Source organism: Mobula hypostoma, chromosome 17 (assembly GCF_963921235.1).
Source record: "Mobula hypostoma chromosome 17, sMobHyp1.1, whole genome shotgun sequence".
Classification (NCBI taxonomy): domain Eukaryota; kingdom Metazoa; phylum Chordata; class Chondrichthyes; order Myliobatiformes; family Myliobatidae; genus Mobula; species Mobula hypostoma.
The window spans coordinates 4,170,694-4,197,029 of NC_086113.1; the positions used below are offsets into that span (position 1 = coordinate 4,170,694).

The window sequence follows — 26,336 nt, forward strand, 5'->3', positions numbered from 1 at the left end:
CAAGGTGAAGCAAAAAAAACCGCAAAATATGCAAAAAAAAAAGTACAGGAGCCTCAGTACTCAAACCACCAGGTTCAGGAACAGTTATCACCCCGCAACCATCACGCTCTTAAACCAGACTGGATAACTTTACTAACAGCCATGGAAAGCTCTCAAAGAAATAAAAACTTCAACCCCTATCACCCACATGCAAAAAAACTTGCATAAATGGCAACAAAAAAAAAGAGCAAAAACAGGATATAAAATCATAAAAAATTAAAAGGCCTTGACACGGAACTGATTCCTCAACATTTGGATTCACTTTCAATGGCTCTTCAACTCCTGTCATTGATATATGAAGTACAGCACAGAAAGAGGCCCTTCGGCAATTCCAGTCCCTGCTCAAACCATTTAATCTGCCTACTCCCATCAACCTGCATGAGGACCATAGCTCTCCATATCCCAACTATCCATGTACCTATCCAAACTTCGCTTAAATGTTGAAATCAAATGTTGAAACCACTTGTGCTGGCAGCTCATTCCACACTCATGACCCTCTGTATGAAGAAGTTTCCCATCATAGTCCCCTTAAGCTTTTGACCTTTCACTCCTAACTCATGACCTCTGTTTGTAGTCTCATCCGACCTCAATGGAAAAAGAATGCTTGCATTTACCCTATCAATACCCTTTGTAATTTTGAAAGCCTCTATCAAATCTTCCCTCAATCTTCTACATTCTAAGGAATAAAATCCTAATCATTCAATCTTTCCTTACAACTCAGGTCCTCCAGACCTGAAACATCCTTGTAAATTTTCTCTGCACTCTTTCAACCTTGTTTACATCTTTCCTGTAGGTAGGTGACCAAAACTGCACACAATACTGCAAATTAGGCCTCACCAACATCTTACATAACTTCAACATAACATCCCATCTCCTGTACTCAGTATATTGATTTATGAAGGCCAATGTGCCATAGGCTTTCCTAATTACCCTACCTACCTGTGACACCACTTTCAATGAATTATGGACCTGTATTCCCAAATCTCTTCGCTCTACCACACTCCTCTGTGTAAGACTGACCCTGTTTAGTCCTACCGTAAAACCTCGCACTTGTCTGCATTAAATTCCATCGGCCATTTTTCAGCCCATTGTTCCAGCTGATGCAGATCCCACTCCAAGCCATGATAGCCTTCCTCACTGTCCACTACCCCCCCAGTCCTGGTGTCATCCACATATTTACTGATCCGGTTAACCAGATTATCATCTAGATCGTTGACGAAAATGACAAACAACAACGGACCCAGCACCGATCCCTGTGGTACTAATCATGAGCCTCAAATCAGAGAGGCAGCCCTCTACTACCACTCTCTGACTTCTCCCATAAAGCTAATGTCTAATCCAATTTACTACCTCATCTTGAATGCCGAGCAGCTGAATTTTCTTGACCAACCTCCAACGTGGGACCTTGTCAAATACCTTACTAACGTCCATGTGAACAACATCTATTGTCTTACCTTCCTCCACTTTCCTGGTAACTTCCTCAAAACACTCTAAGCTTGGTTAGACATGACCTACCATGCACAAAGCCATGGTGATTATTCTTAATTAGTCCACATCTAGCCAAATACTTGTATATCCAGTCCCTTATAATACTTTCCAATAATTTCCCCACTACTGATGTCAAATTCACAGGCCCATAGTTTCCTGTTTTATGTTTCGAGTCTTTCCTAAACAGCGGAGCAACATCGGCTATCCTCCAGTCCTCTGGTACCTCTCCTTTCACTAAGGATGATTTAAATATCTCTGCTAGGACCCCGCAATTTCTGCACTTGCCTCCCATAGGGTCTGAGGGAACACCTTGTCAGACCCTGGGGATTTATCCACCCTAATTTGCCTCAGGACAGCAAACACTTCCTCCTCTGTAATCTGTACAGTGTCCATGAAGTTGATGGCCTTTTGCCTCATTTTTAGAGACTCTGTCTCCTGAGTAAATACAGATGCCAAAAAAAAATACTTAAGTTCTCCCCCATCTGTTTTGGATCCACACATGGATTACCATTCTGATCTTCCAGAAGAACAATTTTATCCCTTGCTATCTTTTTGCTTTTAAAATATCTGTAGAATCCTTTAGGATTTTACTTCTCCTTCTCTGCCTTCTCTCAAAATTTCACTTTTGAAGACCTTCTACTTACCCAGTACACCTTTGCCAGAAACAGGCTGTCCCAATCCACATTTGCTAGATCCTTTCAGATATCATCAAAATTCGCCTTTCTCCAATTTAGAATCTCAACCCGCAGACCAGACCTATCATTTTGCATATTTACTTTGAAACTAATGGCATTGTGATCACTAGATGCAAAGTACTCCCCTACACAAATTTCTATCACCAGCCCTGTCTCATTCCCTAATAGCAGATCAAGTATCACACACTCTCTCATTGGGACTTCTACGTACTGATGAAGCAAACTTTCCTGAACACATTTGACAATCTCTGTATCTAAGGTAAGGACATGTTCGGCATAGCTTTGTGGGCCGAAGGGCCTGTATTGTGCTGTAAGTTTTCTATGTTTCTATCTAGTCCTTTGACAGTATGGGAGTTCTGACCAGTATGTGAAAAGTTGAAGTCACCTACCATAACAAACTTTTGTTTCCTGCAACGATCTACAAATTTGTTCCTCTAAATCCCATAGGCTGTTGGGTAGTCTAATATAGCCCCATTAACGTGATGATACCTCTCTTATTCCTCAGTTCCACCCGTAATGCCTCACTGGATGAGTTCTCCAGTCTGTCCTGACTGAGCAATGCCATGAGATTTTCCCTGACCAATAATGCCACCCCTCCTCCTTTAATCCCTCCCACTCTCACACCACTTTTGGTAGAGACACATCTCCACCACACCACTGATTAGAAAGCAGTGAGTTCAAAGATGGAATAATAAGAAAAATTAAGATGCTGGCAAGTTTCATTCAGAACTCCAAAAGTCTCTTTGACATATAGTATGTCTACCCTAATGCAGTTTAAATCTTCTCTTCAATGGGCCTTCAGTGAGACCCTCTCTCACTGCTCCACTTCTGTGATCTTCGCTGCCCTCTAACTCTTCGAATGCGTGCTCACCCAGACTACCTTCCTCCTCACCTGGTCTCACCTATCAACTGCCAGCTTGTAGTCCTTCCCCTCCCCTAACCTTGTTATTCTGGCTTCTTCCCCCTTCCTTTCCAGTCCGGATGAAGGTTCTTGGTTTGGAACATCAACTTTCATAGATACTGCCTGTTCCTCCAGCATTTTGTGAGAGATTCCAGCATCTGCAGAATCTCTTATGTTAATAATCATTTAATGAGGTTTGACTACTTTACATCTTTCACCAAAAGATGTTATAATGTTAGAGTTTTTACCTGTTGCAAATAACACCTTAAATTTTGTCACTTCTCAAGGCAGCAACCTCAGTGTAATATTCTGCTCTTCTGCTTCTTAAACCAACTGGCTAAACCCTCGTTGCTACGATTTAGCAACAGTGACCATTTTGATCACTTTACACTAAAATGGTCCTATTTTGTTCTTAATGTGATCTTTCCTGTAAAAATGGTGAATAACTTAAATGTTTTTCTAGCAAATGCTGTTTATATGCAGGTAGATTGGGAAAATCAGGTTGGTGCTTGACTACAGGAGGGGGAGTTTCTAGAGTGCCGATGAGGTGGCTTTTTAGCGCAGCTCGTGGTTGAGCCCACTAGGTGATCAGCTATTCTGAATTGGGTGTTGTGCAATGATCTGGAATTAATTGGAGAGCTGAAGGTAAAAGAACACTAAGGGGTAAGTGATCGTAATATGATCAAATTCACCCTGAAATCTGACAAGGAGAAGCTAAAATCAGATGTATCCGTATTACATTAGAGTAAAGGGAATTACAGAGGCATGAGAGAGGAGTTGGCCAAAATTGACTGAAAAAGTACACTGGTAGGGATGGCGGCAGAGCAGCAATGGGTGGAATTTCTGGAAGCAATTCGGAAGGCACAGGATATATACATCCCAAAGAGGAAGAAGTGTTTTAATGGCAAGATGACACAACCGTGGCTAACAAGTCAAAGCCAACATAAAAGCCAAAAAAAGGGCATATAATAAGAGCAAAACAGAGGGAACTTAGAGGATTGGGAAGCTTTCAAATACCCACAGAAGGCATCTAAAAAAGTAATTAAGAAGGTAAAGATGGAATATGAAAGTAAGCTAGCCAATAATATTAAAGAGGATATCAAAAGTTTCTTCAGATTCATAAAGTATAAGAGAAAGGTGAGAGTGGATATTGGACTGCTGGAAAACAATGCTGGAGAGGGAGTAATGTGGGCAAGCAAATGGCAGATGAACTGAATAAGTATTTTGCATTACTCTTCACTGTGGAAGACACGAGCAGTATGGTGGCAGTTGCAGGTGTCAGGGGTCATGAAGTGTGTGAAGTTACCATTTCTAGAGAGAAGGTTCTTGGGAAACAAAGGTCTGAAGCTTGATAAGTCACCTGGACCACAGGGTGTACACCACAGAGCTCTGAAAGATGTGGCTGAAGAGATCATGGAGGCATTAGCGGTGATCTTTCAAGGATTCTGGAATGGTTCCAGAAGAGTGGGAAATTGTAAATGTAACTCCACTCTTCAAGAGGGAGAAGCAGAAGAAAGGAAATTACAGACTAGTTTGATCTCAGTGGTTAGGAAGGTGTTGGAGTCAATTGTTTAAAAACGTGGTTTTGAGGTACTTGGAGGCACATGATAAAATAGACTGAAGTCAGCATGGTTTCCTCAAGGGAAAATTTCCCCTGACAAATCTGTTGGAATTCTTTAAAGAAATAACAAGCAGGATAGACAAAGGAGAATCAGTTGATGTTGTGTACTAGAAGGCCTTTGACAAGGTGCCACTGATGAGGCTGCTTAACAAGCTATGAGCCCATGGTTTTACAGGAAAGATTCTGGCATGGATAAAGCAGTGGCTGATCGGCAGGAGGCAAAGAGTGGGAATAAAGGGAGCCTTTTCTGGTTGGCTGCCAGTGATTAGTGGTGTTCCACAAGGGTCTGTGTTGGCACAGATTCTTTTTACATAATATGTCAATGATCTGTATGATGAAATTGATGGCTTATTGCAAAGATTGAAGATGATACAAAGATAGGTGGAGGGACATGTGGATTTGAGGAAGTAGAGAGGCTACAGAAGGACTGAGACAGATTAGGAGAATGAACAAAGACGGACTACGGTGTTGAGAAGTGTATGGTCATGCACTTTGGTAGAAGAAATGAAAAGATTGACTATTTTCTAAATGATGAGAAAGTACAAAACAAAATTGAGGTGCAAAGGGATTTGGGAGTCATTGTGCAGGATTCTCTAAAGGTTAATTTGCAGGTTGAGTCTGTGTTGAGAGAGGCAAATGTGATGTTAGCATTCATTTCAAGAGGACTAGAATATAAAAGCAAGGGTGTAATGTTTACATTTTACAAACTTGAGGTCTTACTCGGAGTATTGTGAGCAGTTTGGGGCCCCTTATCTTAGAAAGAATATGCTGAAGCTGGAGTGGGTCCTAAGGAGGTTCATGAAAATGATTCCAGTATTGAATAGCTTGTCAATAGTGTTTAACGGCTCCAAGCCTGTATTCACTAGCATTCAGAAGAATGAGGGGTGACCTCATTGAAACCTATCAAATGGTGAAAGCCCTTGGTTTAATAGATGCAGAGAGGACGTTTCCTGTGGTGGGAGAGCCTAAAACCTGAGGACACAGCCTCAAAATAAAGGGGCGTCCTTTTAGAACAGAGATAAGGAGAAATTTCTTTTGCCAGAGAGTGGTGAAACTGTGGAATTGTTTGCCACAGGTGGCTGTGGAGGCCAAGTCTGTATGTATGTTTAAGGCAGAGATTGTTAGATTCTTGATTGGTCAGGGCATGAAGGGAAATGGGGAGAAGACAGGCGATGGGGGCTGAGAGGGAAAATGGATCAGCCACGAGGAAAGGCAGAGCAGACTCAATGGGCCAAATGGCCTAATTCTGCTCCTACATCTTATGGCCTTATATGATGCCATGATACTACTTTGTACTCAGATGGACTTTTTTGTTCCAATTGTGCTCTTTCTTGTAAAAATTATGTATAATTTATATTTATGTTTTTCTTGTGAATGCTACTTATCTGAGGCTGTGTCTATGATGTTGCTGCAAGTACATTTTTCATTGCATCTGTACAGGCATCGACTTATGCATTTGACAATAAACTTGATTTTGACTTTGATATTCTTTCTTTAACTGATGTGATTATTTTTAAAATTAAAGTACATGTATGTCACCATACACCACCTTGAGGTTCATTTTCGCAGGCAGTTACAGGAAAATAAAAAAAGAGTTTCTGAGAAACTATACAGTGTGCAAACAACCGCTGTGCGAAATAAGACACACTGCAAATACAAATAGATAAGTAATGCTGAGAACTTAAGTTGTAAAGTCCTTGAAAGTGAGTCCATACTTTGTGGAATCAGTTCACAATTGAGGTGAATAAAGTTTTCCACACTGGTTCAGGAGCCTGATGGCTGAAGGGGTAATAACTGTTCCTGAACCTGGTGATGTGGGACCTGAGGCTCCTGTACCTCCTTCCTGATGGCAGCAGTGAGAAGACAGCATGGCCTCCATGGCAGGGGTCCCCTGAGTGATGGATACTGGTTTCTTGTGGCTGCAGCTCATGTAGATGGATTATGAAATCCATACCACAAGACATACTGTAGGAGCAGAATTAGACCATTCGGCCTATTGAATCTGCTCTGCCATTCCGCCACGAAATACTTATTTTTCCCTTTCCATCCCATTCTCCTGCCTTCTCCCCATAACCTTTGACACCCTGACTAAACAAGAATCTATCAAGCTCCGTTTTATATACCCTCCACAGCCATAGTAAACGGGTTGTAAATGATTAAGGCACACAACTATTTCCCAGTTCTCTTGCTTTTCAATCAATCCCTCACCCACACTTTGAGGCAATCGATATTAAAGTATTAAATTAAATATAAAGGATATTGAAGACGTCACTTTTTGCTGTTGTTACTACTACAATTTTAATCACTCATTTGGAACTAGAAAAAAACCTTCAAAGAGTTCACAAAAATATATGCAAATTAATTTGATAGTTTCCTAGTTAACATTCACCAGCAAAAACTCTAGCACGTTGCTATAGATATCGGGCAGAGAGCATGCTGACTGGTTGCATCACCGTCTGGTATGGAGGGGCCACTGCACAGGATCGGAAAAAGCTGCAGAGGGTTGTAAACTTGGCCAGTTCCAACATGTGCACCAGTCTCCTCAGAATTGAGGACATCTTCACCAGGAGGAGGCCCATCACCGTCCAGGACATACCCTCTTTTCATTACTACCATCAGGGAGGAGGAATAGTGCCCTGAAGACAGACACAGACAGACAGACACACACAGACACACACACACACACACACAGCTTCGTCCCCTCTGCCATCAGATTACTGAATGGGCGATGAAACCATGAACACTCCCTCAGTATCTGCTCTCTTTTTGCACTATTTATTTATATAATATATATTCTTAATGGAATGTATAGAAATTGTTATGGTATTGCTGCTGCAAAACAACAAATCTCACGACATACAGTACTGTGCAGAAGGCTCAGACACATCAGTATATATAGCTCGGGGACATAAGACTTTTGCACAGTATTGTAGTCATTTTATGTACCACACTGTACTGCTGTAGCAAAAAAAAATTCATTTCTTATGCGAGTGATGATAAACCTGATTCTGATCTGGGTCTCTATTGTGGACTGAGAGTGGGAAGAGGGCCAGGGAGAGGGGAATCATGGTTGGGAAAATGGGAAGGGAGAGGGGAGGGAGCGGGAAGCACCAGAGAGACATTCTCTAATGATCAATAAACCAATTGTTTGAAATCTAATGACCTTGCCTGGTGTCTCAGGGCTGGATGTGTCTGCAACCATGCCATCCCCCCCTGGCACTTCTCTGCCACCTGTCCCACACCCCTCCTGTGGCACTTCACACTTGCCATTCCCAACATCCTTTGCTCCTGCCAGATTTACAAACTTGCTGTCCGCTTCACGTTGAGAAATACAGTACTGTGCAAAGGTCATAGGCACCCTGGCTATATACACTTGTCTAAGACTTTTGTACAGTACAATATGTCAACGACTATGATCCTGAATAATTGAATTTATCCAAAATCTACTCCTCCCACTGTACCTCCTATAAACTTTACTCCATTACCAGTATTTTAAAAAAGATTCCCTTTATTTGTCACATGTACATTGAAACATTGAAACACGGTGAAATGCACCATTTTCATCCTGTCAAATCAGCAAGGTTTGAGCTGGCTGCAGTCTGCAAGTGTGTCCACACTTCAAGTGGCAACATAGCAATGTCTGCCAACTTACTAACCCTGGCCTGTGTAACTCCGGAATGTGAGAGGAAACCGGAGCATCCTCAGGAAAGCCATGTGGTCACAGGGAGAACACAAACTACTTACAAGACAGAGGTAGGAATCGAATCCCGATCTTTCAGCTGGCATCATAAAGCTATTGTGCTAACCACTAAACTACCATGCCATCTCCATCCCTCCATTTCCATTCCAGTGATGAGACATTCCATACTAGTGATTCCAAAATGTCTTCTTACTTCTCAAGTCATGGTTTCCCGTCTGTTGCCAAAGCCCTAGACCACATCCCATCTATTTCCCACCCCTCTGCTCTCATCTTCTCTCTTCACAGAGGAAGGTTGGGAGGTGCAGGAGAACGCACATGCAGGAATCTACAGCAATATACACGATGCTGGAAGAACACATCACGTCCAGCAGAGTCTGTTGGGGGCTGGCGGGCGGGGGGGGGGGGGAAGAGATAGTCAATGTCTTGGGTCAAGACCCTTGGGTTTTCAACCTGGGTCCACTGGTTAATGGCAGGGGTCCTCTCTGACAGTAGAAATGAGAAGAGGGCATGTTCTGAGCGATAATGGATGCCGTCTCTTTGAGACATCACCTGTTGAAGATATCATTGATGGTGGGGAGGGATGCCCCCGTGAAGGAACTGGCCAAGTTTACAACACTCTGCAACCTCTGGATCTTGGTCATTGGTGCCTCGACATCAGGCTGTGACACAAACACTCAGAGTGCTCTCCACAGTACCTCAGTAGAAACTTGAATGAGTCTTTGGTGACATTGCAAATCTCAAACTCCTAACGAACTCAAGCTGCTGGATGAGTAGACAGACCTGTTTCTTTCTTTCCCTGTTCTGATGAAGGGTCTTTGAACTGAAACATTAATTCCAGTTCTCTTTCCCACCCCCAGTGTTTCCATCACTTCCTCTTTTCATTTCTCCTTTCCACTTACAGCTCCGAAACAGGCCAATGCCAAACTATTAAGCTACCTAGTCCCATTGACCTGTGGCCAGACAACAGCCGACCAAAGCCTCCCATTCATGTACCTGCCCAATCATTGAAATCGAACCCACATCCACCACTTGTGCTGGCAGCTCCTTCCACACTCTCACCACCCTCCGAGTGAAGCAGTTTCCCTCATGATCCTGTTAAACGTTTTTACCTTTCACCCTTAACCCATGATCTCTAGTTGTAGCCACAGTGGAAGAAGCCTGTTTGCATTTATACCCTCATTATTTTGTATACCTCTATCAAATCTCCCCTCAATCACCTGCAGCTTTCCCATTTTCTTTGCTTGAAATTAACCAGCATGATACCTTTAACTTGGTTCACTATCTGCCACTCCGCATCACCATCGCACACCGAACATGTTGCTTAAGTTCGGGAAGTTTAAAGGCTGTAGTAATGGCTCATAAATACAATTGCGTGGTTTGAGTTTACAAGGAATCATTCTTTAAGTAGACTAGTGAGACTTCAGAGTAACAACAATTGTGTAAGGATTGCACAGAATATCAGTGCTAACTAGTTTAGTAAACTTCTCACACTTTTTTCTTTAGTTTACTGAGAGGTGCAGCACATTAACAGGCCCTTCCCAGCAGGCCCACACCATCCAATTACACCCCATAACCCATTAGACCGTAAGACATAGGAGCAGAAATAGGCCATTCAAGCATGGCTGATCCATTTTTTCCCCTCCTCAGCCCCACTCCCCAACCTCCTCTGTGTAACCTTCAATGCCATGTCCAATCAAGAACCTATCAATCTCCACCTGGCCTCCACAGCTGCCCGTGGTGACAAATTCCACAAATTCACCACCCTCTGGCTAAAAAGAAAAAAATTCTCTGCATCTCTGCTTTAAATGGACGCACCTCTATCCAGAGGCAGTGCCCTCTTGTCCTAGACTCTCCCATCAAGGGAAACATCCATAAGACCATAAGACATAGGAGCAGAATTAGGCCATCTGGCCAGTCAAGTCTGCTCCGCCATTCCATCATAGCTGATCCTTTTTTCTCCTGCTCCTCAACCCCAGTTCTCAGCCTTCTCCCCGTAACCTTTGATGCCACGTCCAATCAAGAACCTATCAATCTCTGCCTTAAAGACACCCAACGACCCGGCCTCCACAGCTGCATGTGGCAACAAATTCCACAAATTCACCACTCTGGCTAAAGAAAGTTCTCCGCATCTCTGTTTTGAAAGGGAACCCCTCTATCCTGAGGCTGTGCCCTCTTGTCCTAGACTCCCCCATCATGGGAAGCATCCTTTCCACATCTACTCTGTCAAGGCCTTTCAATATTCGAGAGGTTTCAATGAGATTACCCCCCCCCCCATCCTTCTGAATTCCAGCGAGTACAGACCCAGAGCCACCAAATGTTCCTCGTACGATAACCCTTTCATTCCTGGAATCATCCTTGTGAAACTCCTCTGGACCCTTTCCAATGCCAGCACAACTTTTCTAAGATGAGGAGCCCAAAACTGTTCACAATATTCAAGGTGAGGCCTCACCAGTGCCTTATAAAGCCTCAGCATCACATCCTTGCTCTTGTATTCTAGACCTCTTGAAATGAATGCTAACATTGCATTTGCCTTCCTCACCACCGACTCAACCTGCAAGTTAATATTTAGGGTGTTCTGCACAAGGACTCCCAAGTCCCTTTCCATCTCAGATTTTTGGATTATAGTATTAATTAATTCTATTGTGAATGCTTGCAAGAAAATGAATCTCAGGGAGGTATACAGCAACGTATTTTGATATTAAATTTACTTTGAACATTGAAAAACTCATAAGGACCATTTAATTCCATTGGAGAAACAAGACTATACTACCCAGCACATCCCGAAAGCAAACACATTTGGCTGTATCTTTTGATGTATAGTATGTGTGATAAATAAATTTGTATCTGTATTGAATCTAAACATATAAAACTAGTGCTCTTTTTTGCTTTAAATGTATAGATTGAGATTTAGTGATCACAGGTCATAGAACTCTACAGCACAGAATTGGGTCCGTCAACCCACCTAAACCATGCGGAACTATTAATCTGCCTAGTCATATCGACCTGCACCAGGACTGTAGCCCCATACCCTCCTATTCACGTACCTCTGCAAACGTCTCTTCAATGCTGAGATCAACCCCACATTCACCACTCCTGCTGGCAGCTGGTTCCGCATCCTCACCGCCCTCTGTGTGAAGTTCCCCCTCTGGTTCTCCTTAAACATTTCACCTTTCACCCTTAACCCATTTGTTTTAAATATTTAGATTCAGATTTATTAATCAAATGGACATTGTAAAATACAGTGAAATACATCGTTTGTGTTAACTGTACCTTGTGTTTTATAAAACGTTTTTATATTGATAAGATGTTTTCAGTGTTGTATCGGATCTGGAGTAACAATCATTTTGTTCTCCTTTACACTCATGTGCTGAAGAAAGACAATAAATTGTCTTGAATTTTGAACAGATTAAATGAATACGAGTTGGTACTGACACTTATGGGCTACCCCCCCCCCCCCAGCGTGTGTTGGTTGTGACACAAACGACACTTTTCATTGCATGTTGTTTCGATGCACAGGTGATAGTAAATCTGAATCTAAAAATGGAGGCTCTCCCTTTAGATCAGAAATGAGGAGGACTTTCTTTAGCTGGAGGGCAATGAACCTGTGGAATTCATCGCCACAGACAGCTGTGGAGGCCAAGTCATTGGGTATATTTAAAGTGGAGGTTGATAGGTTCTTCACTAGTCTGGGTATCAAAGGGTACAGGAGGAAGGCAGGAGAGTAGGGTTGAGGGGGATAATAAATCAGCCATGATGGAATGGTGGAGTAGACTTGATGGGCCGAATGGCCTAATTCTGCTGCAATGCCTTATAGACAGTGTATATTCTCACTGATACTACAAATTTTTCAATTGTTCCATTCTGAGGAAGTAAAACAGGCATAAAATATTACAATTATTAGTTTTAATAAAGGTTTTCTTTAATATTAACTGCTCATCTACAACTGCACATTATACTGATTACTCAAGAGAAAACTGGCAGAGATTAATTTAAAATTACATTTGTATCTTAATTATATTAGTTTTATTATTTGGAAAAGTGCTTTTTGCAGTCACTGAGAGACCTGATGACACCCCAATGTATAAATCTATAAAATCTGTGATATCATTTGTGATACCAAATTTTAAGGCCAAGAATCAGTTCATAACTCCACTCAGCTTGCCTATCACCTCAGTCTTGCTGCATACAAAGTAATATCTAAAAACACATTTACAATGTTCCCTCAACACACATCAAAGTTGCTGGTGAACGTAGCAGGCCAGGCAGCATCTCTAGGAAGAGGTACAGTCGACGTTTCAGGCCGAGACCCTTCGTCAGGACTAACTGAAGGAAGAGCTAGTAAGAGATTTGAAAGTGGGAGGGGGAGGGCGAGATCCAAAATGATAGGAGAAGACAGGAGGGGGAGGGATGGAGCCAAGAGCTGGACAGGTGATAGGCAAAAGGGATATGAGAGGATCATGGGACAGGAGGCCCAGGGAGAAGGAAAAGGGGGAGGGGGGAAAAGCCCAGAGGATGGGCAAGGGGTATAGTGAGAGGGACAGAGGGAGAAAAAGGAGAGAGGAAAAAGAATGTGTGTATATAAATTAATAACAGATTGGGTACGAGGGGGAGGTGGGGCATTAGCAGAAGTTAGAGAAGTCAATGTTCATGCCATCAGGTTGGAGGCTACCCAGACGGAATATAAGGTGTTGTTCCTCCAACCTGAGTGTGGCCTGGTGTTCCCTGGTGATTAAGCAGGTTAACACATCACCTGGGAGGGCATTAAGGTTTTACCCCTCTTCTGCATTGAGTTACCTAATCTCAGTCGGGAAGCAAATCTACTCGCTGCCTACATTTGTGGGCAGAGAGAGCTCAAAGTAAATTTATTATCAAAGAATATACAACCCTGAGATTCATTTTCTTGTGGCATAGTCAATAATAACCATAACAGAATCAATGAAAGACCACTCAATTAGGATGTTCAACCAGAGTGCAGAAGAAACAAAATACAAAAAGAAATAAGAATAAGAATAATAAATAAATAAACAATAAATACTTGAAAGCGAGTCCATAGGCTGGGAGAGCATTTCAATGATGGCAAGTGAAGTTGCGTGAAGTTATCCCCTTTGGTTTAAGAGCCTTATGGTTGAGGGGTATTAACTGTCCCTGAACCTGGTAGTGTGGGACCCAAGGCTCTTGTACCTTCTTGCTGACGACAGCAGTGAGAGGAGAGCATGACCTGGGTGGTGGGGATCACTGACGATGTACGCTAGAGAGAGAGAGGGGTGCCTGGTGTGCAGGTGGGGGAGAGGAGGAGAGAGACAGACACACACACACACACACACACACACACAGAGACAAAGACCTAGCGGAATGGGGGAGGGGAAGACACGTGGCGTGTGGGGGGGTGGGGGTGAGAGAGAGAGTGGGGCCTGGTGGTGGAGGGGTGGAGAAGAGAGAGTGGGGCCTGGTGGTGGAGGGGTGGAGAAGAGAGAGTGGGGCCTGGCAGAGATATTGTGAGAGAATGAATTACATTTAACTTTGAGTCACCCATTGCTTCCTGTGCGGAGAGAAAATTATATTTTAAAAAATTCAAATTACTATCTTCTTTATCACTGTTATTCAACACTCATCATGAATTTCAGAACTAATTTTTAAAAAATTCTGTAATGAAGGGACCATGTGATTTCTAATTTCTGGTAGTTCAGTGTTTCAGAGTGATAGAGTCGCACAACACGGAAAACGCCCTTTGGCCCAACTGGCCCGGGCTGACCACAGCACCCTCACTGCCGATCCTAGCTGCCCTCCAAGCCTCTCCCCTCTACGTACCTACCCACATGACCCTCAAGTGTTGCTATTGTAGCTGCCACCTCGTCCGGTCCCTCATTCCAGGTAACCACTACCCTCTGTGTGAAGGAGCTGCTTTGTTTTGTAACTTCAAAACATTAAGCTCATTCCTAGGACGAGGGAGTCCGAAATGCAGGTGAAACATTAAGTTTTACTTTAAGCCAGGCGCACACATATCACGTGATAGCGTGATGGCATATACAATTAACATATTTTTACATATATAATGCCCTAGTTAGGATTTCTACTGCTAGGCTGAGAGGCATTTTATTTCAGCAATATTTTGTAAAACAGTGTGGCCTGCTGGCAAGAGTGTTTTGGCTTCAGCTAAGGATCAGGAGCCATGCTGGGCAACGTAGGGATGTTCAGTCAGCCAAATGTAACTCTCTCCCCGGTGGAAGTTTCGGGAGAGCTGGGTGGGATCAGTCGCCTGGCTTTGGGGTTTTTTGGCAGGAGCAGCGGAGCGGGGCACAAGGGAAGCTGCCGCGGAATGTCAATGGAAGGAGAGTCCCCGTCACAAGAAGTGCTTTGTGCAGGTGAAAGGAGGAAGGGCCAACACTCCTGAGAGGAAGTCATTTCATTCCAGGTGGTCTTCAAGGGAAATTCAGCATGTGCTGGGTGCTTTCACGCAGACCGTGTCCTGCGCGAGGGTATAGAGGTACACCACCAACTACTCCAATATGAGCTCCAGCATTTATGTGGACATTGGACTTGTTTAACTGTAATGGGCCCTTTTATTCTTCTTTTCTTCCTCTGTAACTTGTTAAAGTTGAAAATTTGTAAATATACATTCTTTATAATTTTATGCTGGTGTATGACCTGTCATTTCTGAGCTACTGCTAACTGTGTATGGGCAGTATTTATACTGCATTCGCTATAACTAATTGGAACATCCTAACTTTCCTGTTTGGTTGCACCCCAAGTCATACCAACCCTAGACGTACTGTATATTGTTTATGAAAGGAGGCCGTCTCACCACAGAAGTCATGTGGATGTTAGCAGAGTTAGCTAACAAGACAAGTTTGTATACAAGCCCTAGTGAGGGATTGCATTTCTGGGGGCTCCATCCATGATTTCAGATGCTGTGTGAAGGCTGTTTAATCAGTTTATTGTGTGTGTTTTATTTCTTTGTTTAAGCAGTGTTTAAAATAGTGTTTGGAGAAAGTGAGGTGTTTTAAGATACTTTGTTATGAATGCCACGGGGATTAAGGATTGGTGTGATTTGAAGCGGTTATCCACAAGTTCTGAGCAGGGTGGATGTTACGAATCCAGACCAGCTGCTATTCAGAGTGCTGAGTTCTGTAGAAGTATTGGGGAAAGTTACACTGACTGAAAACCTTGTCCATTCACCCGGTCTTTAGAGCTGCTTTTGAGAAGGTACAAGTTCCTCCTAAGCAGAATGACGAGCAGAAACAAGGAATTGTGTGGTACGCTCTGTCTAATCCTGTCACGTTACGTCCTAGAGAAGGAGCTAGCGTGACAGGAGCCCCCCTTTCCGAGAGACGTCTTGCTGGCTAACGGAAGGAAGCTGAGTTCGGTCATGGGACAGGGTACCTGAGCCACTGGAAGGTACAAGTGATAGACAGGGGGAGACATCAAGTGGACAGGAGGGGTCACAAGGTGTGGAGAAGCTGAAGATGAGATAAGGAGTAGGAAGCCCCAGCTAGGCTGGCGGAGGCCGCACCTGGGAAAACAGTGTTATGTCAATCCCCGTGGTGAGATAAAGTACTTCCATTTACAAATGGATTGTGCATCCTGAAATCGTCAAATTCACTAAATACTGTGTTATTAATAATGGTTTAATGTTTCAAGGTTATGAGGATATGACTATTTTTGGTGGGGGAAGAATGTAAAGCCCTGGTTAAGATTTCTACCACTATGCAGGAGTATTTTATTTTAGCAGTTTTCTGTAAAAGTAGTGTGTCCTGCTCATAAGTGTGGGGCCCATAGTAATGTGGAGCAGATTAATGGACACTGGATACCCCCCTAATTTTCTTATATTATGTTCATATTATTTTTATTACTTTGGTTTGTTATTTGGTTTATTCACAATTTGATTAATGTTCAGTTGCACTAGCAACAGTAGTATTTTAGTGGGTTGGTTGATGGTTACAAGGGGCAAAGCCTATACAGGCACTCGGGACAGCTGAGGGGTCCTGGGGGCGCGGGAGCGCGCACGTGATGGAGTAGACGGAGACGGCCCGGCAGCACGCGTGGAAAGCCAATGCGCTGTGTTCCGGTGTTTCCAGAAGGGAAAATAAAGACGTTATTTTAAACTTCTGCACGCCTGGAAGTCCCCTTTGTGTCCAAGTGTGCAACATAAGAATGTTTTGGCTTCTGCTAAAGGTAAAGAGCCATGTTGTCCGACACAGGAAAGTTGTGTCAGCCAGTTGTAACTCTCCACCCAGTGGAAGATTCGGGCCGGTTGGGCAAGATCAGATTTCTGAAGATGGTAGTCTGCTTTGGGTTTTATTTGGTGGAAGCTGCAGTGCGGGACACAAGGGAAGATGCAGCAAAATGCCGTGGGAAGGAGAGTCCCTGTTGTAAGAAGTGCTTTGTGCAGATGGAAGGCCCCAAGGAAGAAGTGGCAATACTCCTGAGAGAGAGCCAGTTCACTCAAGATGGTCTTTGAGGGAAGTTTGGAATATGGCGGATGCTTTCATACAGACCATGTGTCCAGAGTGTGAGTTAAGTGATACACTGCCAATTACTCCAGAATGAGCTCCAATGTTTAGGTGCACATTCGGCTGTTCAACTGTAATGGGCCCTTTTATCTTACTTTTCTTTTTCTGTAACTTTGTTAAAAGTTGAAAATCTGGCATATATAAATTTTTTATACATTATTAAAATATTATTGAAATATTAGATACACAAGTTACCTCTCAAGACTCTTAAATCTCTCTCCTCTTATTTTGTATCTGTGTCCTCGAGTTTTGGACTCCCGAACACTGGGGAAAAGACTACGACTGCTCAGCTCATCCATACCCCTTACATTTCTATAAACCTGCAAAAGGTCACCTCTTATTGTCCTGCACTCCAGGGCCAACCTCTCCCTATAACTCAGGTGTGAGATCCAGGCAGCATCTCCATAAATCTCTTCTTCACCCTCTCCTGTTTACTTTGAGTTTAAAGATCTAAAGATTAGCTTTATTTGTCACAGGTGTGTACATCGAAAATTATGGTGAAATGCATTGTTTGTGTCAAATCAAATCGGCGAGGATTGTGCTGGGTAGCTTGTGTCGTCACGCTTTCGGTGCCAACGGAGCGTGCTTATGACTAACCGTAACCGGTACAACATCGGAATGTGGGAGGAAACCAGAGCATTGAGAGGAAACCACGCAGACATCGAGAGTAAGCCACTCAGTCATGGGCCTGCACATGTGCTTCATCACGCTAGACAGCTTCCACCAACCCAGACATCTTATTTTAAATGAAATGAGAAGTGATACTTATTAAGTGCCCTGCAGTCTGCTTCAGAGAGATTATTGCTCATTACTACACACTTACTGAGTAATAACTTGCCTTATGGTTGTCACAGCTCCTCAGAAATGGATAATATCGACACGTTTGACCCGGGATACTGAGGTACATCCTAGGAGGCGCTGGGACACGTCATCAGTGATGTAACCTGGGGCCATTGGGTCTTACACCCTCGCCCAGGTGACCCATGAGACCATAAGACCAGCCAGGCTTGATCAGGCCCTGGCTTGTGTCCCAGCAGATTGGTTCACAGGTCACACCACAGCCATCTGGAGGCTCGCTCAGCAGGTTCTGTGACAGTCCTGACAACTCTTTTCTTTGCAGTCCCCGTAATGCCCAGGAGAGAGTAGGATCTGCACAGTAAGCAGCCAGCAAGATCTCTACACCCCACCTCTATAGCTTTACTTTGTGCCCTTCACCCATGTCTGGCACTGCTCTAGCAGCTCCTGATATTTGGCTTTCTTACACTCAAATGCCTCCGCAATCTGGTCTTCCCAAAGCACTGTCAGTTCTACCACGACCACCTGCTTCAAGGTTTCTGTCAGGCCTCAGTGACGATAATGCGATGAAGTCAGAGAACTTCAGTTGCTTGGCGAGATCGATTTTCAGTTGCGGGTCAGACGCCACGGCGGGCAAGCCAGCTGATGATCTGGGCTGAGGCTGCAGGACAATTTATAAGGGACTGAAGGTATCAGGAAGGGATAGCTATTCCACAGTTCAGCACGGAGCTGTCTGGCCAAAAGTTTCATTCCATGAGCTAATCAACCAAGGAGGTTTAAAAGTCATAGAAGATTACAGTACAGAAACGGGCACATCAGCCCATCTAGTCTCTGCCGAACCACTGATCTGCCTCATCCTGTCAACCTGCACCATGGGCCTCCGCGCCCTCCCATCCCCATACGTATCCAAATCTCTCCGAACTGCTAAAGTCAAATCCACATCCGCTTCTTGTGCTGGCAACTCGTTCTATACTGTCACCACCCTCTGGGTAAAGTTCATCCTCATGTTTCCCTTAAACATTTCACCTTTCACTCTTAACTCATGACCTCTAGTTGTAATCTCACCCAACCTCAGTGGAAAAGGCCTGCTTGAAGTTACCTTATCTATAACCCTCAAAATTCTGTACACCTCTATCAAATCTCCCCTCCAGGGATAAAGTCCAGACCTATCCAACCTTTCCCGAAAACTCAGCTTCTTAAGTCCTGGTACCATCTTTGTAATTTTTAAAAATGTTTTCTGGAGGAAGACATCAGTTTATTCACTAAAGAACACAACCAATCTTGTTCTGCACAAAATTCAGAACTGAGTCTTTAAAATTAAAATAGATTGTTTTATATAGAAATGTGATTCATTATTTTTTATCAAGAGTGATCCTGTACTGAGGGCACGATGAGGCTGATGTAGGTGTTGCTATTGTCTCTGGTGCGAGGCCAAAGGGGGAGTCGGTGAGATTGCATCCTCTGTTGATCTGCGGTGGCTATAGGAGCATATGCAAAAGGTCCAGACCCTTGCTCAGGTTCTCAGAGAGATCTGCATGCATATCCACTTGTGCAGGGTTGATGGAAAGATGGCAAAAGTCCCACCTGAGAACGGCCAGATAAAGCGGCATCTGAACAGGTCACCACCAACACTCCACACTACAGTGTAGGCAGGGCACAAATCCACAAACGAATCAAGCCATTAACACATTTCAAACAATTTCATGATAGTTAATTTCATCACTATTGTTCCTTTTTCTTACTTTACACCAGACCCTTGGTGATCATATATAAAATGAATTTCATGTTGCAGTAATATTATCAATAGTTTCTACTTAGACTGGATGGCAAGATATCAACACAAGAATGAGAAAGGAGCAGAATTAGGCCATTCGGCCCATCAAGTTTGCTCCACCGTGTCATCATGGCTGATCCGCTTTCCCGCTCAACCCCCATCTCCCCGTAACCTTTCACGCCCTGAAGTGCAAACAAACATGCAAGTGAGGTGTATGCCTACCACTGAAACCAAGGGAAGAAAATGCAGTATGACAGTTTTATGTTCCTCAAAAATGGGAATTTCCACCTCCTCACTCGATACTGCGAGAGTTCAGAATTGAAACAATCTCGCCACAAAGAACTGACAGGAAGTGTGGGACTCCCCTACCAAATCTGTGGGACTGTTACCTGTAAGAGACAAAACTTCAAAAAATTCTCAACATTCCACACAACGATATTACAGGATACATTTATAAAGCAGTCTAAAAATGGCAGCACCTTCACTCCATCTTCAACAAGACCTCCTGGTGGCCAACCATATTAATTTCAATCCAACATGTTGGTCCATGGCCTTGTCCACTGCCATGTGAGCAACACCTCATAGTCTGTCCGTGTAGACTCCAACCTGGTAGCATGAGTGTCGATTTCTCTAACTTCCAGTGATTTCTCAACCCTTCCCCTTATCTCTTTTTCCATTCTCCTCTCTCCCCCACCCCTTCTCCTTTCCTCACCTGGCTATTGCCTCTCTCTTGTCCCCCTCCTTCTTCCCTTTCTCCCATGGTCTACTCTCCTCTCCGATTGTTTCTTCTTCAGCCCCTTACCTTTTCAATCCATCACCTCCTAGCTTCTGCCCCACCCACCTGGTCTCACCTATCATCCGCCAGCTTGTACACCTTCCCATCCACACACCTTCTTCCCCCTTCCTTTCCAGTGCTGACGTAGGGTCTCTGCCCAAAATGCTGACTCTTTATTTGTTTCCATAGACGCTGCCTGACCTGTGGGGTTCCTCCAGTATTTTGTCTGTGTTGTTAATGAGAGATGCTGCAATAAAATGAAGATAGGTTCTCAGTTATCACCATCAGAATAGAGTAACTCAGAAAGAAAATTCTAGAAACTGAACATGCTGCTAGAGGTAGAAGTTTGGTTGTAGCCATCAATTTTTCCCTGTTTTTCTACAAGCGTTTATTTACTGGTCACAATGAGAAATCAGTTCAAATGGAAGGGTTTGTTACATTGATCCCTGAGACCCTCCATTTGTCCAGGTCAACCATGGATGTTGCGTCCTAGCCATCTACATGATACACAAGCCAGGGCAGTACAATACGGAGAGCAAGCTGCTGCCCGTGCAGCAGACTCCCCCTCTGCATGCAGCCAATGAATCCAAAGGAACAGCATAGACCGATGTAGTTTGGCACCAGCAGCATCACAGGTCCTGCCAGTCAGCATAGAAATCAACGTAGGACTGCCTTAGGGTCTCCAACTCTCCTCTGGGTTTACTCCAGCCTCATGAGTGAGTACAGCTGCAAGGCAGTGTAGGTTTGCGATCAGAGTTCTACTTCTCCTAGTTGAGCTGCTAATCATGGCTGAAGAGCCCCATCTGCCCAGAGAGACTTTTCTCCTGTCAGTTCCACCGGGCTTCGTAGCTAAGCCACTTGTGAAGGCCAGGAGGTGGACTTGGTTGACCAAGGCGGTTTGGGACACACACCATCAGGAACATATAATGAGTAGTGGGAGCTCATTTCCACTACCTCTCCCCCCACCCCCGACCCCAGGCTCTAACAATCTTAAGGAATCAATATTGATCCACTCTCTACTCAGGCAACATCTTAAGAAAGTGAGAATTGGTGTTTTCAGGTGTAAAGTAATTTCTCTCAGTGCAAGAAATCTTAAATCCTGCCAAACAATGTTCCTTCACTGTAATCTTACAGGTGTGTAGTCCCATTTGTTCAGAATTTACATTCTAGTGCACCAACAGACAAACATGCAAAATTCCTCTCTCTCTCTCTCTCAATCTTTTACACAAGAGATTCCGCAGATGCTGGAAATCCAGAGCAACATGCACAAAACGCTGGAAGAGCTCAGCGTTTGTGGAAGGGAAGAAACAGTCACCGTTTCAGGCAGAGACCCTTCATCAGTTTGTTTTCATTTATATAATTGATTTCAGACTCATTTATCTCTCACATGTACAAAGTAAGATGTTTCTTTTGTGTTAATGACCAATACACCTGGGAGTGTTGCCATACACTCTAGCACCAGCATTGCGGGTCCACAATGCTTAGCAGAACAACAGCAGCAACAACAAGACAAGTACTGTTCTTCCCTCCAAAGTAGATGATCAAAGTGGGTTTATGTCGCTACATACGACCCTGAACAAAGCAGAACAAAGAAAGGCAATGGAAGCACTGAAAAACTACACACAAGGACGACAGACAACCAACGTACAAGAGAAGACAAAGAGTGCAATTATAATAATTAAAATAGCAATACCAGCACCGGTAAGTGAAATAATCACAATTAGCCTCCAAGCCTCCTGGTTTAGTCCACGAATGGCTCAAGGATGATATGGGACAAATTCTACACAGAGAATGAGGAGCCTGGAATACGATGCTGGGGTATTGGTGGAGATGCAGACATTAAAGACATTTAAAAGGCTCTCAGATAGACACACAGGTGAAAGAAAAATGGAGATCTGTGTGGGGGTGGGGAACGTCAGATTGATCTTGGAGTAGGTTAAAAGGTTAAAGGTTATTAGGTTAAAAGGCTGGCACAACCTTTTTTGGGTTGAAGAGCCTGCATTGTGTTGTAGCGGTCTATGTTCTATGACTCCCTGATGTGCTTAGTTGGTAAAATACACAGCAGCCTCCCCAGACTGGATACTCCGTGTAAATGGCACCTTGAGGAAAATGAATCATGAACCACAAATCACCAAAGGGCTGCCAGAAATCTGTGGGCAAGAATAAACCTGATGAACATCAATCATCATTCCGCAGCACTGAACAAAGAATCCAGCCATCGCACGATACGGTACCATAACGATCAGCTCAACACTTTACAGTGACAGCGATCATTTCCTGCCGCTGTCTACAAGGAGCTTGCACATTGTCTCTGAGACTACTCGGGTTTCATCCGGGTGCTCCAGTTTCCTCCCACATTCCAAAGATGCACGGGTTAGAGTGATTGAGCTGTGGGCATACCATGTTGGCACAGGAAGTACGATGACACTTGCGGGCTGCTCTCGGTACTTCCTTGGACTGAGGTAATCGTTGACGTAAATGACACTTTTCACTGTATGTTTCAATGTACATGTTTCAAATAAAGACCAGAAGATATAGGAGCAGAATTAGGCCATTCAGCCCATTGAGTCTGCTCCACCAGTCCATCATGGCTGATCCCGGATCCCACACCACCCCATACACCTGCCCTTTCGCCATATCTTCTGATGCCCTGACCAATCAGGAAACCATCAACTTCCACCTTAAGCATACCCACGGACTTGGCCTCCATCACAGACTGTGGCAGAGCATTCCACAGATTCACTACTGTCTGGCTAAAAAAGTTCCTGCTTACCTCTGTTCTAAAAGGTCGCCCCTCAATTTTGAGAATGTGTCCTCTCGTTCTGGATACCCAACCACAGGAAACATCCTCTCCACATCCACCTTATCTAGTCCTTTCAACATGCGGTATATTTCAATAAGATCCCCACGTATTCTTCTAAGTTCCAGTGAGTACAGGCACAAAACTGCCAAACGCTCCTTAAATGTTAACCCCTTCATCCCTGGAATCATCCTCATGAACCCCCTTTGGACTCTCTCCAATGACAACACATCCTTTCCCAGGTATCGTGCCCAAAACTGTTGATAATAGTTAATAACTGTTTGACCTTTGAACCTTTGAAGTGCGGCCTGACTAGTGTTTTATAAAGGCTCAGCATTATCTCCTTGCTTTTATATTCTATTCCCCTTGAAATAAATTACAACATTGCATTTGCCTTCTTTATCACACACTCAACCTGTAAATTAACCTTCTGGGAGTCTTGCATGAGGACTCCTAAATCCCTCTGCACCTCTGATGTTTGAGCCTTCTCCCCATTTTGATAACAGTCCACATTATTGTTCCTTTTACCAAAATGCATTATCATACATTTCCCAACACTGTATTCCATCTGCCACTTTTTTGCCCATTCTTCCATTCTGTCTAAGCCCTGTTGCTTCCTCAACACTACCTAGCCCTCTACTTGTATTAGCCGCAAACTTTGCCACAAAGCCATCAATTCTATTATCTAAATCACTGACAAACAACGTGAAAAGTAGCAACCCCAATACTAACCCCTGAGGAACACCGTTAGTAACTGGCAGCCAACCAGAAAAGGCCCCCTTCATTGCCACTCACTGCTTCCTGCCTGTCAGCCATTCCTCTATCCATGCCAGAATCTTTCCTGTAACGCCATGGGATTTTATCTTGTTAAGCAGCCTCACACGTAGCACCCTATCAAATGCCTTCTGAAAATCCAAATAAGTGACATCCACTGCCTGTCCTTTGTCCACTCGGCTTGTTATTTCTTTGAAAAACTCTAACAGATTTGACAGGCAAGATTTCCCTTGACAGAAACCATACTGACTTTGACTTATTTTATGATTGGTCTCCAAGTACCCCGAAACCTCATCCTTAATAATAGACCCCAACACTTTCCCAATCATTGAGGTCAGGCTAACGATTCTATAATTTCCTTTCTTTCGCCTTTTTCCCTTCTTAAAGAGCGGAGTGACATTTGCAGTCATCCAGTCCTCTGGGACCATGCCAGGATCAAGTGATTCTGGAAAGATCATCATGTCTTCAGCAACCTCTCTCAGGACTCTGAGATGTAATATATCTGGTCCAGGTGACTTATCTACCTGAAGACCTTTGTGTTTCCCTTGGACTTTTTCCTTTGTAATAGCAATGGCGCTCACTCCTGCTCCCTGACACTCATGGACTTCTGGCACACTGCTAGTATCTCCCATAGTGAAGACAGATGCAAAGTACCCATTAAGTTCATCTGCCATTTCTTTGTCCCTCATTACTACCTCACCAGCATCATTTTCCAGTGGTCCAATATCAACTCCCACCTCCCTTTTACTATTTATATAACTGAAAAAACTTTTAGTATCCTGCTTTATATTATCAGCTAGTTTGACCTCACATTTCATCTTTTCCCTTCTTATAGCTTTTTTGGTAGATTTTAAAACCTTCCCAATCATCTAACTTTCCACTCTCTTCTGCTATCTTATATGCCCTTTCCTTGGCTTTTATGAAGTCCTTAACTTCCCTTGTCAGCTACGGTTGTCTACCCCTGCTATTTGAGAACTTCTCTCTTGTGGGACATATCTATCCTGCACCTTGTGAAATATTCCCAGAAACTTCATCCACCTCTGTTCTGCCGTCATCCCCACCAGTATCCCCCTCCTATCCACCTGGGCAAGCTCCTCTCTCATGCCTCTGTAATTCCCTTTACTGTATTTCATTGTGATGCTGATACATGTGACTTGTGCTCCTCCCTCTCAAATTGCAGTATGAATTCAATCATATTATGATCACTGCCTCCTTTACATTAAGCTCCTAATAAAATCTGTGTTATTACACAACACCCAATCTAAGATAGCCTTTCCTTGAGTAGGCTCAAACACAAGCTGGTCTAAAAAGCCATCCCGTAGGCATTCAACAAATTCCCTCTCTTGCGATCTGACACCAACCTGATTTTCTCAATCTCCTTGCATATTTAAGTTCCCCATACAATTGTGTCTTTACCCTTATTCCACACCCTTTCCTGCTCCCTTTGCGATCTCAACCCAATATCTTGCCTACTATTTGGAGGCCCATTTCTGATTCCTATAATGGCTTTTTTTTTTACCCTTGCAGTTTTTCATAACTCCATCGACAACAGTTCAACATTCTCTGATCCTAGATCACCTCTTTCTACAGATGTAATTCCGTCTCTTACCAACAGAGCCACAACATCGCCTATGCCTTCCTGCCTGTCCTTTCAATACAAAGTATATCCTTTGATGTTAAGCCCCAGCTATGGCCTTCTTTCAGCCACGACTCAGTGATGCCCACACCATCATACTGACCAATCTGTAATTGTGCTATGTGTTCGTCCACCTTATTCAGAATCAGAATCAGGTTTATTATCATCAGCATGTGACGTGGAATTTGTTAATTTAGCAGCAGCAGTTCACTGCAATGCATAATATAGAAGAAAATAATAATCAATAAATAAATCTTATTCAGTATACTTTATACAGTGTACGTATATCGAATAGATTAAAAATCGTGCAAAAAACTGAAATACTATATATTTTAAAAAGTGAGGTAGTGTCCAAGGGTTCAATGCCCATTTAGGAATCGGATGGCAGAGGGGAAGACGCTGTTCCTGAATCACTGAGTGTGTGCCTTTAGGCTTCTGTACCTCCCACCTGATGGTAACAGTGAGAAAAGGGCATGCCCTGGGTGCTGGATGTCCTTAATAATGGACGCTGCCTTTCAGAGACACCACTCCCTGAAGATGCTACACACATTTAAATATAGCACCTTCAGTCCTTTTGAATTTTGCCTCTGTGGTACAATTTAACTCTTTGCTTTGTCTGTATTTGCACCCAATCACTGGCTTGTCCTTCCTTACATTCACGTTACACCCATCACCAGTTGGCTCATCCTCAGCTCTATCACACTGGTTCCCATCCCCCTGCCATATTATTTTAAACCACTCCCAACAGTTGTAGTAAACCTGCCTGCAAGAAACCTGCCCGCAAGAATATTGGTCCCCCTCGATTCAAGTGCCACCCATTCATTTTGT

The 26,336-nt window shown here is 43.6% G+C and overlaps 1 long non-coding RNA gene across 1 annotated transcript in view; it reads right to left on the reverse strand.

The window, feature by feature from the left end:
• Positions 1-26,336, reverse strand: part of LOC134357794 (uncharacterized) — a 198,398-nt gene that overhangs the window by 137,689 nt on the left and 34,373 nt on the right. The gene's annotated exons all lie outside the window — the stretch shown is intronic.